We start from the raw sequence: 15,779 nt of genomic DNA, 5'->3' as shown, positions 1-15,779 counted from the left end.
TACAGTTCCAGCGGAGGACACGTGAACATGTATGACATCACGCATCATGCACGTAACCAATTATTTCAGATGTCATTATGTTTAAACTGTTGACGTCTGCATGGTTTGTAAACGTACGAGAGCCTGAAGTCGACGGCAGTGATATGACCAAGATTACCGCGCAACGACGAGGACGACGGAAGTAGGACCACGGGAGTTCAACGGAACGTACTGCGGCGTTATAACAGAGGCCTGACGACAACAATATTACCTTAGCGTGATGACGATGTCATGACAACAGCATCGCTCCTACTCTTTAATCTACAATGTTATCTACTCGGATACCAGATAGAGAGGTCGTAGTGCCACTGTCTTGAGAGTGGCGGTATCAATTTGCAGTGAAATCCCAAGAGAGATACGAGTTCTATGTCATGAATATAACGTGTATTAAGAAAAAGAGAGAAGAACGAGAAGGTTGGCTGCTGGTGGCAGTAGCTTTGCTGGAATTTCCAGCAATCGCTCCACCCTAGCGTTTCCTTTTAACGTCCGCGGATAAACATTGACGGCGATGAACTGTTCGTTGCCGCATACCGAGATAGAATGGCACCTCTAGACCAAGCTTCACCGATATTGAATAAGATATCGTGCAGCATTAGGTAAGGGGTGGCGTTTATCCTTAGTAGGTAAATGTGTTTCCCAACCCTTCCGTTGTCGCTAAAGTTCCTCTCGGCTTCGTACACAGTTTTGGCAGGGCTTCGTGATGATTTCCGCATTGTTCGTGACACGCACATATAAAGGCCCGGATCACGTACTCTCCAAATTCACTGCAAATGCCGTAAATTTTGCCAACATTTTACCGTTACCTTAAATTTGCCTACACATTAGTCATAACGTGGCCGTTCATTTCGTCGAATATAAACAAAGTACCATGTTTAGTTAATCAAGAATGCTGCAGAAGCGAACTGCGAAGGTTGAATGACACATAAAAATTGCAAAAAGGGAGAGATGAATTATTTCTATAGCGCGTCTATTAGATCACGTGAACAAGTTTGTCACACATTGAGCTTACAACGGCCCCCCTTTGTGATTAGTAAACTAGTGCTGTGTCAGGACAATCTGAGACATTGATAATAGCGGCTGTATGCTGCGTAATAATACTTGAATAATTTATCTTGTACAGTGGTTTCTCATAGCTCCCCCCCCCCCCCCTCCCCGCTTATTCTAACGACATTTCGCCTCGCAGGCAATTACACGTAACAGTCACAGATAATTTTTAGGGCCGTGGTCTGAATTTTGCACCGCTCGTAAGAAACACTTGTAATGCTCCAGAACGCATGCATACGTAATTTGCTGTCAACAGCCAAATTAGTTCATGAAGTTCAAACTTTGTATGCACATCACCCATTACCTGGCCCTGGTAGTCACCAAACAAAGATGCTCCGTCGTTCAGTGAGCCGACAACGCCAGGTACACCTCTTTCCACACAAAACAAGGGAGAAACGACGGTTTAGTAATCATTTGTGAAACATTTGACTAAGATGAAGTTCTTCTAGCTTACAGGTATTTCGGAAACTTGAGAAGCATTGCTCATAGCGGCCGTATCGCATTTTCTAACGCTTGAATAACCATTTCTTTTTTACAAAAGCTGGATTTATTGCCGCCGGATTTTTCTTCGCGCGTATATTTTCCATAACGTTTCCGTCACCTTCGTTAAACTTAATCTTGGAACAGTGGTAGTTATGTCAGGACAGCCGGCTAAATTTGGCGCCACGCATACAAAGACTTACTACTTCCTCGAACACTTCTGTAGCTAATATATTGCTATAGCTCGACTTACCCTTGTTTTGAATTTTCATTTCGTTTCGCTTTTAATCTGGCACTTATTTCGCTAGATATAAGCAACGTGCGTTGACCCGAGAAACCCCCCCAAAAAATAACGTCTTCTGTTACGCGGGAACTATAATTATTTTCGACATTTACCTTGAAGCCAGGAACATGAAATATTCACTACACATTGCTCGCGAGATTTCCCTTTACTTCGCGGAACTGAGATTGGCTTCTTAAGCAGTTGTTTTAAGAATCTATGTAATTACAAATTATGTCAGTATGACACTATATGACGGCTGAATAGGTCCTCCAAACTTTCGGCACTGTGATGCGAACACCATTCGCTCCCACGTATGCGAAGATATTCAGGGGACAGCTTGCAGGAGACTTGTTGAAATACTACCCTTTGAAATCCTACTCCTATCTTTGTTATATTGACGACATATTCATAATATGATAACGTGGCACAAACGCACTAACCGACTTAATTAGTCTTACTGCTCTTACTGTAGCAGTTAGCCTTACTGACTTACTGCTCCCCACTCTACTACTCAGATCAACTTGCTCCACACGATGGACCACATAGAAAACGGAAAACTGAGAACGACACTTTACCGGAAGCCTACGGATAGCCAGCAGTATTTAGACTACAAAAGTCATCACCCGCGACACTGCAAGCATGAAATTTTTGTGCCACAAGCGAAATGAATAAGGAGAGTCTGCAGCGAAGACCACAATAATATCCGCCAGCTACATGACCTTAAAACAACACTAGCAAAAAGAAACTATCCACAAGTTGCTCTAGATAGGCCTTATGATGTCGCGTCAAGACTGGAGAAACAGTCGGGATCAGCAAAAAAAAAGCCTACACCAGAATCTGAAATACCACCAACTTTTATAACAATATATTCTATTGCACTCCCAAACATAAACAACATTCTACGAAAATGGCACCCTATGTTATCTAGCAACGAGCTTCTATGAAAAGCGCTCTCGGATGTGCCAAGGATTGCTTATCGCCGCAAAAGAAACTGTGTAGACAGGTTAGTGCTTGCTCATCATTCCCACGCAATAAAAAACATGTTGTGTCATCAGGTGCAAAACCTGCAGACACCTTCAAAGTGACATCAAAATTAAAACCACCGGAAAAAGTTATATACATGAAGTCCAACTACATTTACTTGCACAAGTTCGGATATAATTTATATGCTTGAATGTTCCTTCTGTACAATATATCAAACAATATATTGGTGAAACGGGAGAATCAATGAATGTAAGACTAAACGGACATTACGCGGACACAGCTAAATATTTTCCGAAAGCCGTCGCCGAGCATTTCAACCAACCAGGTTATAACTTTGAGCAATTTTAACTCTGCACCTTACAGTGAAATTTCCGTTCTGAACGAGAAACAAAGTATGGAGAATCATACCTTATCCATAATTGCAAGAGATTGCAACCAGTAGGCATAAACGTATCAAAGGGAGCTTTAGAATTTATTCGCTATCTTAAATTTCAAGATAAAGGCAACAGTCACTTTGGTTGCTTATCCTTTGTTCTTTTACCTTTCTTTCTTCTTTTCTCTTTTATTCATTTATTCGGTGTCATTATTTTTTATGTATCTTTTTTCACGAGCACCTGTTCCTGCCGCTCCTTCTGTTATCTCATTTACAAACAGGATAGCCCACGACCACCAGCGAAACAGGTAATAGAGGATGCTGTGCGCGCCGTTGACACGCCGGTTGGCACACGGCTGTTTGCACGTGGTCGACAGACGGCCGTGTCACCGGCCTTGTGCACAGCACTCCTTTATGGTCAATTCTACACCCTCAACGCCAACGCACGTTGGCTCGTTGCCGCACCCACCCGCTTTACCCGCTCTCCCCTTTAGAAGAACCCCACCTATATACACTGTGGCGAGGAAATCGTAAGTCGCCTTGAAGAAGACAAGTCCGCTTGTCGAAATGTTGGCTCCCACTTTCAGCTTGTTCTCGTTTTGCTCGTCGTCCTGGTCAAACACAGAGAGACCCAAGTATTTATGGCTTGACCCTAAGGATACTAACTGAAACTTAGACTTGATTCTGCCCTGAGTATCTTGATTGCTATTCTAAACAGGCACAGTGTAATGGTGTTGAGATCGTTTTAGTGTATTGTGGAGCATCACATTGAGAGGCTGTGGGGTTCGGCAGCGCCTACATGGCAGGTAGCCTAATTATATAGCAGCGTTGATTATTACCTATTAACTGTGTGTATTCTAGATAAGGTCAGATGAGGCCGCAACCCTGAGATATTTATAAGATGCGTCAATACGAGACCACAAGGACGCTCAAGTCAACGATTGGCAAAGTATTCATCAAAGTTGGTCACTGACATCAGCTTTTTTATTACAGCAGGATGACAATACGCAAACGACGAGGGCGAGTTGTACTGCCATGGGCTTTTATGTCAACAGCACCGATGAAGTCGGCGTGCCGACCACGTTCGACCGAACAACGCGCGAGTGGCCGTCGAACCGACAACGTGATAGCTGCAGCCCTTTCGTTCGCATTTATAATAATCGCGCACAAGGTAACTTAGAACACGCCCAATAAATTGGAATGCACAAACTTCAACCCTCCTAAGCCGTGCACGTGAATTTAGAGCCACTGTTGATACTGTTCAGTCAACATTAGGCCTGGCGCCGTCGAGTTCGTGCACCCGCTAACAGCGGACCTGAACTGAAAATTAGGCAGCTGAAACGAAGGAAACAGCTGTCATGGTTGAGTTATATCCCTAGCGATTTGAAATGGGCAACCCTGCTCTTCGCACGGCGCGTACACAATAAGCGGCAGGCGGCGACCAAGCACTGTGCCGACATCCGTACGTCACCATTGCCGTAGGCTGCCGGTCGCATTCGCTAAAACAGTGCTTAATTAAGCTCTGATATTCTGCGCGCCAAAACCACTATATGATTACGAGGCGTGCCACAGTGGTGGAGTCCGGAATAATTTTGACGGCCTGGGGCCCCTCATGTGCACGCAATTAATGGCACACGGGCATTCGCTTCGTAGATGGGTGGGTCTGTACGGGTTGTCGTGCTGACACCTTTCTTAATTGCAGAGAGGCACTGTTTAAGTCTGCCTCAAATGGCAAACAAGAGACGGTGAATGGGGTAACGCACCATAAACAACCACCTCGCTTGTTATACCAATGGTGCCAGCGATCGCATCGGCGTTCTTGCGAGAACAATACGGGCCATAAATGAGAGCTTACGCGAACACAGTTCTCTCTAATAATGATTTATGGCGCTCGAAAAATGTAATTATGATGAATCTAAAACAACACAAGTATCAAAACTAAGGGCCCTATAACGTAAAACTATTGCAATATGTTTCTATTCCAATTCCCTGACGTCAAATTTGCGTAACCACCGACGCAAGCACCGGGCGGTCACCCACAGGGTTGTCTGAACAGACCAATCAAACGCTCTCCTCGTTCATAGGAGGTCACTTTTGTTTGCTCGAAAAACGAATAACATTGCCTACACTGAGCGGTTTGTCGTATATAATTGGCTGACAATAAGCGAAGAGAAAGCTCAAGTGGAGAGGGACTCACTGGGGCAGAGCCAGTGCACTGAAAATTGATAACCGGATGAAGAGGATGGTGCCGACGTCTGCGATTCGTCGGCTTTCCCTTGCTTAGCTTGTGGTGGCTGGACGAAAATCGCGGCGGCATGCAACGGAAGCTTAAGAATGACGCTAAAAGTGACCCTCAGCAAAGAAGAGTTGGCAGAATGAGGTAGTAAACGTGCCGAAAGTGCTTGAAAACGTTACACGGTCACGCAAGATGCTTTATTATACGCAAATACACCCATGCTCTCCGGCAGGTGCGAGTAGCCAGCGTCTCAGCGATTGGCGGCAGCCATCTTTTATTCCTTTCGGAACTGGGCAGCCTGCGGCTATTCCGAAAAAAATTCAGTTTTGTTCGGCATATTAATGCATCTTCATCGCGTACACGTCACTTTGACGCGGTGAGTTTGTGTCGTTTTGTGATGTCGTGTGACCGGCAGGTGAAGTGGGTGCAGCCCGAAAACTTCTTACCAATAGCCGAGGGCTAATGGCGAAAATGGGTCGAATCAGAAATAACTGTTTTTCTTTTTTGTGTCAAATCATGCATAATCAATGTGTACACATCATATCAGATGGGGAGGTATTGCGGTTTTCGCGACGTCGCGTGACAGACAGGTGAAGTGGGGGGTGGTCGAAAAAAGTTTTTGACCAATCGCGGAGGGCTGATAGCCGAATTGGAATAGAAAAGTTTGGAATAGTTTTACGTTATAGCACCCTAAGTTACCAGCCCGTAATATATGCATCCGCGCCACAGGTGCCATTGCCTAAGCTGCGTGGGCGCTTATGTTGAATCGTCTCGGGGTGGAACCTCCCTGCTCCTATGCACAGATAAGCATGTTTTGCTAGCGTGTCACATTATTTAAATATCAGCGATGCAGCTTCTCCCGGATATTTGACGCCAGCGATTATCTGTGGCTGTAGATGTCGATGTAAAGAAGTGCACATCTTCCGTAAATCCGACGCGGAAGGCCGCACTCGAAGATTTATTGAATATGGAAATGCGTAAAGAATGTGTTAGGCAAGAAGCGAAGGTGCCCAATCGCAGAAATTAGGCACGACAAACCCCAATGCAGCCGTGTCTGCAGATTGAACTCAGCGTGCCTTTAGCGGCCACACGGTTAGCACAACAGCGCGCTCAGCGGCGGCATAACGTAAAACTATTCCAAACTTTGCTATTCCAAATTCTGCAATCAGCCCTCCGCAATTGGTCAAAAACATTTTTGGACCACCCCCACTTCACCTGTCTCGCACGCGACGTCATGAAAACCGCGATAGCTAACCATCTGATATGACGTGTACACACTGATTAGGCATGATTTGACCTAACAAAAGAAAAATAGTTATTTCTGATTGGACGGCTTTTCGCCATTAGCCCTCGGTTATGGGTCATAAGCTTTGGGCTGCACCTACTTCTGCCTCTCACACGACGTCACAAAACCGCAACAACTCACCGCGTCAACGTGACGTGTACGCGTTAACAATGCAATAATATCGCGAACGAAACTGAATTTTCTTCTGAATAGCCGCAGGCTGCCCCGTTCCGAAAGGAATAAAAGATGGCGGCCGCCGATCGCTCAGGCACTGGCTACTCGCACCTGCCGGAGAGCATGGGTTTATTTGCGTGTAATAAAACTTTTTGCGTGGCCATGTAACGTTTTCGAGCACTTTTGGCGCATTTCCAACCTCGTTTTGCCAACTCTTCTTTGCGGAGAATCCGTTTAGTGTCATCCTTAAGCTTCCGTTGCATGTCGCCGGGATTTTCAACCAGCCATCGCAGGCTAAGTAAGGGAAAACGGACCAACCGCAAACGCCGGCACCACCCTCTTCATCCGTTTATTGATTTTCAGTGCAGTGGCTTGGCCCCATCGAATCCCTCTCCACTTGTGCGTGATCCTCGCCTCTTGTCAGCCAATTAGAGAAGTGAAAGCACTCAGTTTAGGCAATGTTATTCGTTTGTCAAGCAAACAAAAGTGACCTCCTATGAAGGAAGAGAGCGTTTGATTGGTCTGTTCAGACAACCCAGCGGGTGACTGCCGGATACTTGCGTCGGTGGTTGCGCAAATTTGACGTCAGGAGATTGGAATAAAAACTTATTGGAATAGTTTTAAGTTATAGCGCCCCAGGCCTGCTCATCCAGTACTTGGTGAGCGCCACTGGCTTCGAGGAACGTCATGATGCCCCGGAGAAGCCATTATTAATTATTCACGATCGAATAAACGAACAACCAACGCGCACTCAACAGGGATGCAGGCACACAAATGAACAAGCGAAAGCTTTGGCACCTTTCCAAAACGTTTTCAGCGGCATGCGGCAAAGGGCAGCACCGCGAAACGAAAAAGACGGATTGCAATCACCATTGCAACATTCCGCTTTCCAGGGAAAGTACACCGGCCATGTGAATGTTAAAAAAGGTTAGTTAGTATTATGAAAGTGTAAACGCTTGTGCTTTGGATAAATTGCCGCCTTAGCGCCTCACACAGGGGAGGAAAAAAATTTGCAATTATAATTGGTTCTCTAAGCCACACAGGTCTACAATAATGGGATGTATTGAACGCTGAATATGCTAGTGCGTGAGAAGGCGAAACACTTGTCATTAAAGAAATTTGCGCTTTTATCAGTATGCATTAGGTGTCCCGCCTAATCCATAGGGCTTATGCTGTTGTCTCTAGGAGGAACGACTCGCAAGAATTTTGGTGTCGCTTACTAGCATGGATGGCAGATAGTTTTTTTAAAAAGTATTCTTTTGCACTGCAAAGTGCATAAACATATTCATCAGTTATGAGTTTATGCACAGCCATTGGTATTCATAAAGGCAGTGTCTGGCTGTTTGTAGACACGTTCCTGTTTGTTTGATCTGCACATTATATGGCTATGCGCCATGGTTACGATTTGATGGAGATAATTCGGAGAAAAGGATCATATTTGTAAAGTCTGGTTGGCCCTTCGTTCAAAATTAGGTCCCGCTTGTTTTAAACGCCACAGCTGTGAAGATGCGAAACAGATCAAAACAAACTCTACACAACGCTGACTTGTTCTCATCTTGTTGCAACCATTGACGAAATATTCTTGCTTAGTCTGTTACGATCTCACGGGATATTAGGGATATTAGAGATATGTAAATCACGCAGCAACAAAAGTGGTAGCGACGGTAACGGGACAAAACCACGATCATGATGTATTGCGATACATTGTTTTTGTTTCCAAAGCTGGTAGAAGTTGTCGCAGATATCAAGTCTTTCCAGAAAATTGGAAAAACTGGCATAACGCTTTCGAGTACTTCCAGTCACCTTAACAGATTCGCTGTTAAAAACGCCCAAAATCATAGGTTTTCTTTACACGCGTCGTCACTGAAGGTTTTCATTTGTACTGCGTTATTAGCGTTACCGCTGCGTACACAAATCCATTGGTTATATTAGAGCGCAGAATGCAAACAGGAGTTTGGCGTCTTACATACGCTCTCGACTCTCGTCTCGCACCACCGTCGCGAGTTTTGCGCTGCTAGTGCGTCTTACATCGCCTAGGACGGCTGCTTGAAATCGAATGCAGCCGGTATACTTGTGGTCGAGACAGCACGTAAGAAATTGCAAAAGCAGCTTCCGCGTAATCCTATTGCTCCTTCGGCGCGGAAAATTGAGTGCGCTTTACTGCCATTTGTGACATCAGCCGTCATGCTTGATGTGTCGAGGCCTAAGAAAAGGCGCTGCCGTTGTCGCAATAGGGTTTCCCATGTACCAGATGAACTTCATATAATTCGGCGTTAGTGATTTGTTCACCGTGCGCAACGTTCTTCTAACAGTCTCATCGATAGGATGCGCATATTGTGGTCATATTCGCTAGCTTTTCGTGGGAGCTGAGCTCAAAATTCGTCAGACTCCATACTGTAGCTGGCAAGTAACTTGCAGCAGTGCCGGAGGTATGAGGTATGAACAGACAGTATCTTTGCGCAGCGGAATACTGTTCCGCGCGTAATGTCGAAGTATTGGTGATATTAGAGAGCTTTATTATTGCTTGGTACATGATACTAATTATAAGTTACCGCAATAAGGGGATATGCTTGGTTCTTAGCGCAGGCACATCACATACGGAGAATCGCTGTGGTGGTATGGTATGGAGGAAGTAAAAACTGCATCTTTGTTGGCGGTTACAGCCGGTAACCCTTAGTAACGACCCTAACGCCGGTTACGTAGGAAAATGGAAGAGTAAATACGCTTCGCTCGAAATTGGCGCTTGTTAGCGGCTCTCCGCTCTGACAGCCACAAATAAAGGATAAGTTTTGTTATTGCTATGTGTTATCTTGTGCTGAAGGCAAAACGTCAGGAATGCTTTGCCGGTATTATCGAGATCAGGGGCGCTATAACCTAAAACTAGTCCACCATTTTCTATTCCAATTCTCCAATGAGCCCTCCGCGATTCGTCAAAAACTTTTGTGGACCCCCCCCCCTTCACCTGTCTGTCACGCGACGTCACGAAAACCGCGATAGCTCCCCATCTGATATGATGCATACACACTGAATATGCATGATTTGACCGAACAAAAGAAAAATAGTTATTTCTGATTTGACCCTTTTCGCCATAGCCCTCGGCTATTGGTCCAAATTTTTCTAGCTGCACGCACTTCACCTGCCGGTTACGCGACATCCCAAAACTTCAAGAATTGGCCGCGTCAAAGTGACGTGTACGCGTTAAAGGTGTATTAATATGCCGAAAAAAGCTGGATTTTCCTCTGAATAGCCGCAGGCTGCCCAATCCCGAAAGGAATAAAAGATGGCTGCCGCGGAACGCTCAGGCACTGGCTACTCGCCCCTGCCGGAGAGCATGGGTCTATTTGCGTTCAATAAAATCCTTTTGTGTGGCCGCGTAACGTTTTCGAGCACTTTCAGCACGTTTACGACCTCGCTCTGCCAACTCTTCTTTGATGAGGATCCATCTTAGCTGCAATCTTAAAGGGACACTAAAGGGAAACAATAAATCAGTTTAGATTAATGGAGCATTGTTTCAGAACTCTGCGGGCAGTCATTTCAAAAAGATAATTTGAATATTAGATGAGAAAATGAATGTCCAAGCATCAGTATTTGAATTTCGCGCCGGAACTCCAGCGCCGGTACGTCAGCGTGACGTCAGGGATTCCAAAGTATGTTTTCGCATTTCGGCCGCGTTGACGGAGTAAAGGTTCCGGAAACTTGCCATGTTTAATATTTGGGTCCTTTAGAACACAATGTAGTCAATCTGTACCGCTATATATAACTAGTAGGCCCTAGAAGATGCCACCAAAATCCAAGACGTCACAGCCCCGAGGTGCGGGAACTTAAGAAGGCGTCGCCACCCGTATTTCGTTCTTGCGCTTTTTCTGGCTCACAAAACGTCTTATCGTTGTAAGAGAGGTGTTTTTGGTGTTGTAGAAAGGTAATTTACTGATCCAGAAGAAACAATTTTTCACTTTAGTGTCCCTTTAAACTTCCGTTGCTTGCCGCCGCGATTTTCGACCAGCCACCACAAGCCAAGTAAGGGAAAGCGGACCAATCACACATGCCGGCACCACCGTCTTCAACCGGTTATTGAATTTGAGCGCAGCGGCTCGGCCCCACCGAATCCCTCTCCACTTGAGCGTCCTCCTCCCCTCTTGTCAGCCAATTAGATAAGACAAGCCGCTCAGTGTAGGCACTGTTATTCGTTTTTCAAGCAAACAAAAGTGACCTGCTATGAATTAGGACAGCGTTTGATTGGTCTGTTCAGACAAACCTGTGCGTGAGCGCCCGATGTTTGCGTCGGTGGTTGTGCAATTTTAACGCGATAGCGTTAAGGAGCTCGTGTCGCAGAAAAGCCGGTGTTGTCGGTGTCGGCGCCCGCGGCGTTGGCCGTGAGCGATAAAACACGGCAGGCACTTCATAAATAAAAAGCAACTTCCAAGATGGGCTGGTTGGGAATCGAGCCAGGGTCTCCGGAGTGTGAGACGGAGACGCTACCACTCAGCCTCGAGTTCGATGCTTGAAAGCGGTACAAAAGCGCTTCTAGTGAATGCGGTGTTGCCTTAGAAACGTGCCGTAGAAAGTTATACTGCGGTGTATATCGGTAATTATGAGCATGTAACTTACACAAGTCGCATTTACACGAGTAGCGAAGTACGTTTCCGATACATTTCTTCTGTGCTTACTGCACACGCAGAGCCATCATGCGGCAAACACAGAAGACCCCCTCCTCTCAATGTACGGAGCTGCCCCGACAGATGGCGCGCCACGCGCGCATTGGGGCTGTGCGCGGACCGGTGCCAGGCGCGTCGCGGCCCCGACTCCCTCTCCGCTGACGACGCTTCGCCGTGCTCCCACACGGGTTGCAGAATCAAGCGCCGTTCCTTTCTTTAGATTACTATCTACCTATCTCTCTGCCCGTGCCGATAACGACGTTTTGCTGGCGTAGATCGTTTCCCCCTCCGAGACACCGAGTTCTTTGGTTCGTTCCGTTTGCTCAAGCGCACGTTTCGTTGCCGCGCCGAACGCTGCGTTGCTCGACGCTCAGCGCGTGATAGGTGGGCGCAATGTCCGATGCGGGGCGCCTCGTAAGTGATCGCTGCGCCGTAGTGCATTGTCCTACACCCCTTGGCGGGTCAACGGGAAGCTGTCGCGTTCCACTCTTGAAGGCGAAGCTTAAGCGTCCTCCAATTTTTGACGTCAGGGGATTGGAATAAAAACATGTTGGAATAGTTTTACGTTATAGGGTCCCCGCTATTTGTTTTCACGCTGCTACGACTGCAGACGCGGCGCCGAGCCGTAAAAGTGGTTTCATTTCTTGTCAGCTGGGGGCACCCCGGCATTAGCGCTGGTGATGCTTGCAAGATGCGTAACAGTGTACAGGCGTAATTGTTCATTTTCACTATTCTTCGCTGTTATGGTACGTGATGGCAGTAGGGTTTATTTTTTATTTTTATGCGCAGAAGTGGAAATTTGTTCAATAAATTTACCACCGAAATCCAGCATCAATAGTGCGCTTTCTACACCACATTTTTGTACGAAGCAGACGAGAGACAAAAATGAGGGCAATGGAAACGTGAGGCTCCACTTTCCCTGTGGCGGTCTTTGCTGTCGTTACACGTGATGACGACAGTGAAGCTTCGCTCCAAAGACAGACAGGCGACGTGTTCGCGCGTCCGTGTGTGACAAATAAATGCGAGCTCATCTTCCAATGTCTTTCACTCTTAGTGCTTATTCGGACTAAGCTGTTTCATACTCCGCGCTGTGTTAAATACATAGCAACGTGGCCTTCCTGCGCCGCGTATTTGCAATGTCTTTAGCTACAGTTTGATTAGATTTCTTGCTGAGGCAAACAAGCACATCGGCTGTTCGCGTTCATGCAAATATCTATACCCAGGTAGTGGGTGAAAACTCAAAACGCGAAGTTAGGCTCTTTTCCTCTTCTAACGGAGAAGGCGGCTTGACTCTATTACTGCTGGCTAAAGTCGCTCCTACGAATAGAAGAAGAAAACGTATAAACGTGGCAAAGCCCCGCTGCCGCATTCATGCAAACACAGCTTATGCTTTTAAAGCGAGACCATTGGTTCGCTCAGTCCAACCACCATGGAGCATGTATCGACAAGCTGACAAGACTGACAAGGAGAGGACATGGCTTGGATGGACACATTTTGAGGAGCATTTGTCCTTCACATTGGCTACGAAGTCCCACAGCGTGCATACCATTGCAAGCGACTATACAGATGCAGTATATGAATATACGGAGCAGCTAAGCTACAGTAATTCTCCTAATTCTGTTTATCGCAATATTAACGGAAGACAGCGGTGGATAGTTTCACATAAAGGTACTTGGAGGATACGCACTAATACTGCACTTTTATGTTCTAAATTGTCCTCTTATTCTTAAAATGTTCATTGTTAACAAATAGGCTACGTCTACCTAAACTACTAACGTTTTTCCTGGATTAAGCATTTCGCCACTTATTGTGCTTACGTTTCAACTATGTGTTGCTAGAACACTGGTAATTTTAGTACACTTACCATGCAGAGAACTCCTAGCGTCATCACGGTGCCCGGTGAATCGCAAAGGCACATCTTTACACAGGTGGTTTAGGGGCTCTAAAAAAGAAAACACACAAAAAGAAAAAAAAATCAATCACTTCCTTATTATTTCACAAGCTGGAAGGCCTTTGTTCTGATTCCCGCCAAAAATCGTGAATTGAACATTTGGGCTTAGTTTTCATTGCGATAGCACTATGGACACCCAAGGCGAATTCCCTGCCCTCAGCGCAGGCGTCGCCGTCGTATCATATACTTTCATGCATTGTACTCTTGTGAGCCAAGCATATCATCGCCAAAACGAAATTATGATTTCTAGTCGTTTTCTCACACGCGCAGGAGAGCCAGTCTTGGTTTATTTCATAGATGTTGATGCAAGCACAATTATTTAATAACTCATGGTCACTTGTCATCACTGCGAGCCCCGTTGGCGTGATCTTCCATATAAAGTCCAAGTGTTAAGCGTCGCTACCGCAAGCCGTATGTTGCAGGTGTGAGTGAAAGTATACGAATGTGGTTCACACATGGACAGATGAAAGCGCAATGGCGGGTTCTCGCCCGCCCAAGGTAGGAGGGCAGGGAGGAAGCGCACTGTCTTCCATAGGGACCAACCACGAGGTGGGCGTTCTTACTTAAAAGCGGCTGCGAAACTTCAAAGCGACCTGTGCTGAGTAAGGAGTCTAGAAGTGCAGAGGGCTGACGGCGTTGTGTGCGGTGTGTTCTCGCCGCTTAGTTCTCCATGAAGCGAGACGCCGTACAAAGAGCAATTCGCTCGCTGCTGCTGCTGCTTTTCCTCGTGACAGCGTTTTGACAGCGATCCAGTAAGATGTGTTCTTGTTTGCCTTTGCGCGCGTGACACCATGTATGCTCATGTAGATACTTGACGAAGGTTTACAAATTTACAAGGCCGAAAAACCTACCGTCCTCACTTCGGATAGCTCTCTAATTTGCCATCGCAATCGGTGCTTCACGTTTTAGGCGAAACTGGGACATGATTCGACGAATAAAATTAAACATCTTAAGGGGATTCTATCCGCAGGCGTGGAGTTCACTCTATACGGTGCTCAAGATGCAGGCCTTGTTAATCGGTTTCTATTTTGTGCGTTTTTTGCTTTTCGTTGCTTTATTGTGGACGGGAGGTGAGTGGTTTCGTTTTCTCTGGCAAGACACTTTGTAAGATTAGAGTTCGAGGGGAAGAGATGAGTGAAAATTTAGTTTTCCCCGCTCGGCGCTTCGCACCCTCGCATTCATCGGCATTCTTATTGATAATGTCTGAAATTCCAGGGTTACAATTGTCTTTGAACCCCTGTATGTAGGGACAGATAGTGCTTTTACAGCAGGGATTTACGTACGAGTTAGCGCGAAAAAAACATGTAGACAAAAAGATGCGCTCAATTCCCCGTTATTTGCCCGCCATAGCGCACACAAGATAAGAAGGCGAACAATAGTACAAGCTAAGAATGCCATAGAATTAACTACCTGTGGGAGAAAAGTGATGTTGAGAGACGTTTTCGAGTAATAAGGCGAGGGCATTCTTAGATGAAAAATATAACGCACTCACTCCCCCAAATAGTGAAGCTTCTGCACTGACAGTAGCAGTCCTAAAAATCACGGTATCATGCTTAAACCCAAGACGAGAATATACGAGCCATGTAAACAACGCGAGATATTCTTCAACTGAGCCGTTGTATTCGACGTCATATGCGAATTTTTCTTCTGTCCTTTAGCTATGGCGATGAACAGGTACATGGCAAAAATGTAACTTACCCCACAGCCAGCAGGCCAGTGATTCATAGCCACGGCTTCGGTTAATGTCATCTTTAGCCCTCAACTCATCTAGCCACCGTCGGAAAGGGACATCAGTTCTATGCGAAAGCTTACTACTAAATTTCGGGGTTCCTTTTTGATTTCACTACAGAAGCACATATTTGGATACATTATTTTCATTTGGAGATTCACTGTTACACGTTGAAAATTTCTTTTACGTTAATAAAACTACACTAGCACAACGTGCTTTATTCATAAATCCTTATGGTTCACTCAGAAGCGCACTGAACACGAATAACCATTGACGTTGTGATGTTCTAATTTAGTGAAAATTGTAAATGGAGCTCAGAATAACTACATAAAACTTCTCATTAGTTTTCGCTGAATTGACGCTAAACGTAGTCTGCGCATAGAAGCATGAAGACTCTGCTGAAGCTACAAAACAAGCAAGCTCTCACAGCTGTAAGATAATTTAGTAATCTCTAAAAACGTTCTCTAGATGAACATGTTCAGCCGTTATCCTACGGAATCATGGCGGCTTCTTTTCAAGATGCTGTGGGCGTCACGCATGTCATGA

The sequence above is a fragment of the Dermacentor andersoni genome, chromosome 10 (genome assembly GCF_023375885.2).
Source record: "Dermacentor andersoni chromosome 10, qqDerAnde1_hic_scaffold, whole genome shotgun sequence".
NCBI classification, from domain to species: Eukaryota; Metazoa; Arthropoda; class Arachnida; order Ixodida; family Ixodidae; genus Dermacentor; species Dermacentor andersoni.
Note: the sequence above shows the minus strand (reverse complement) of the source record.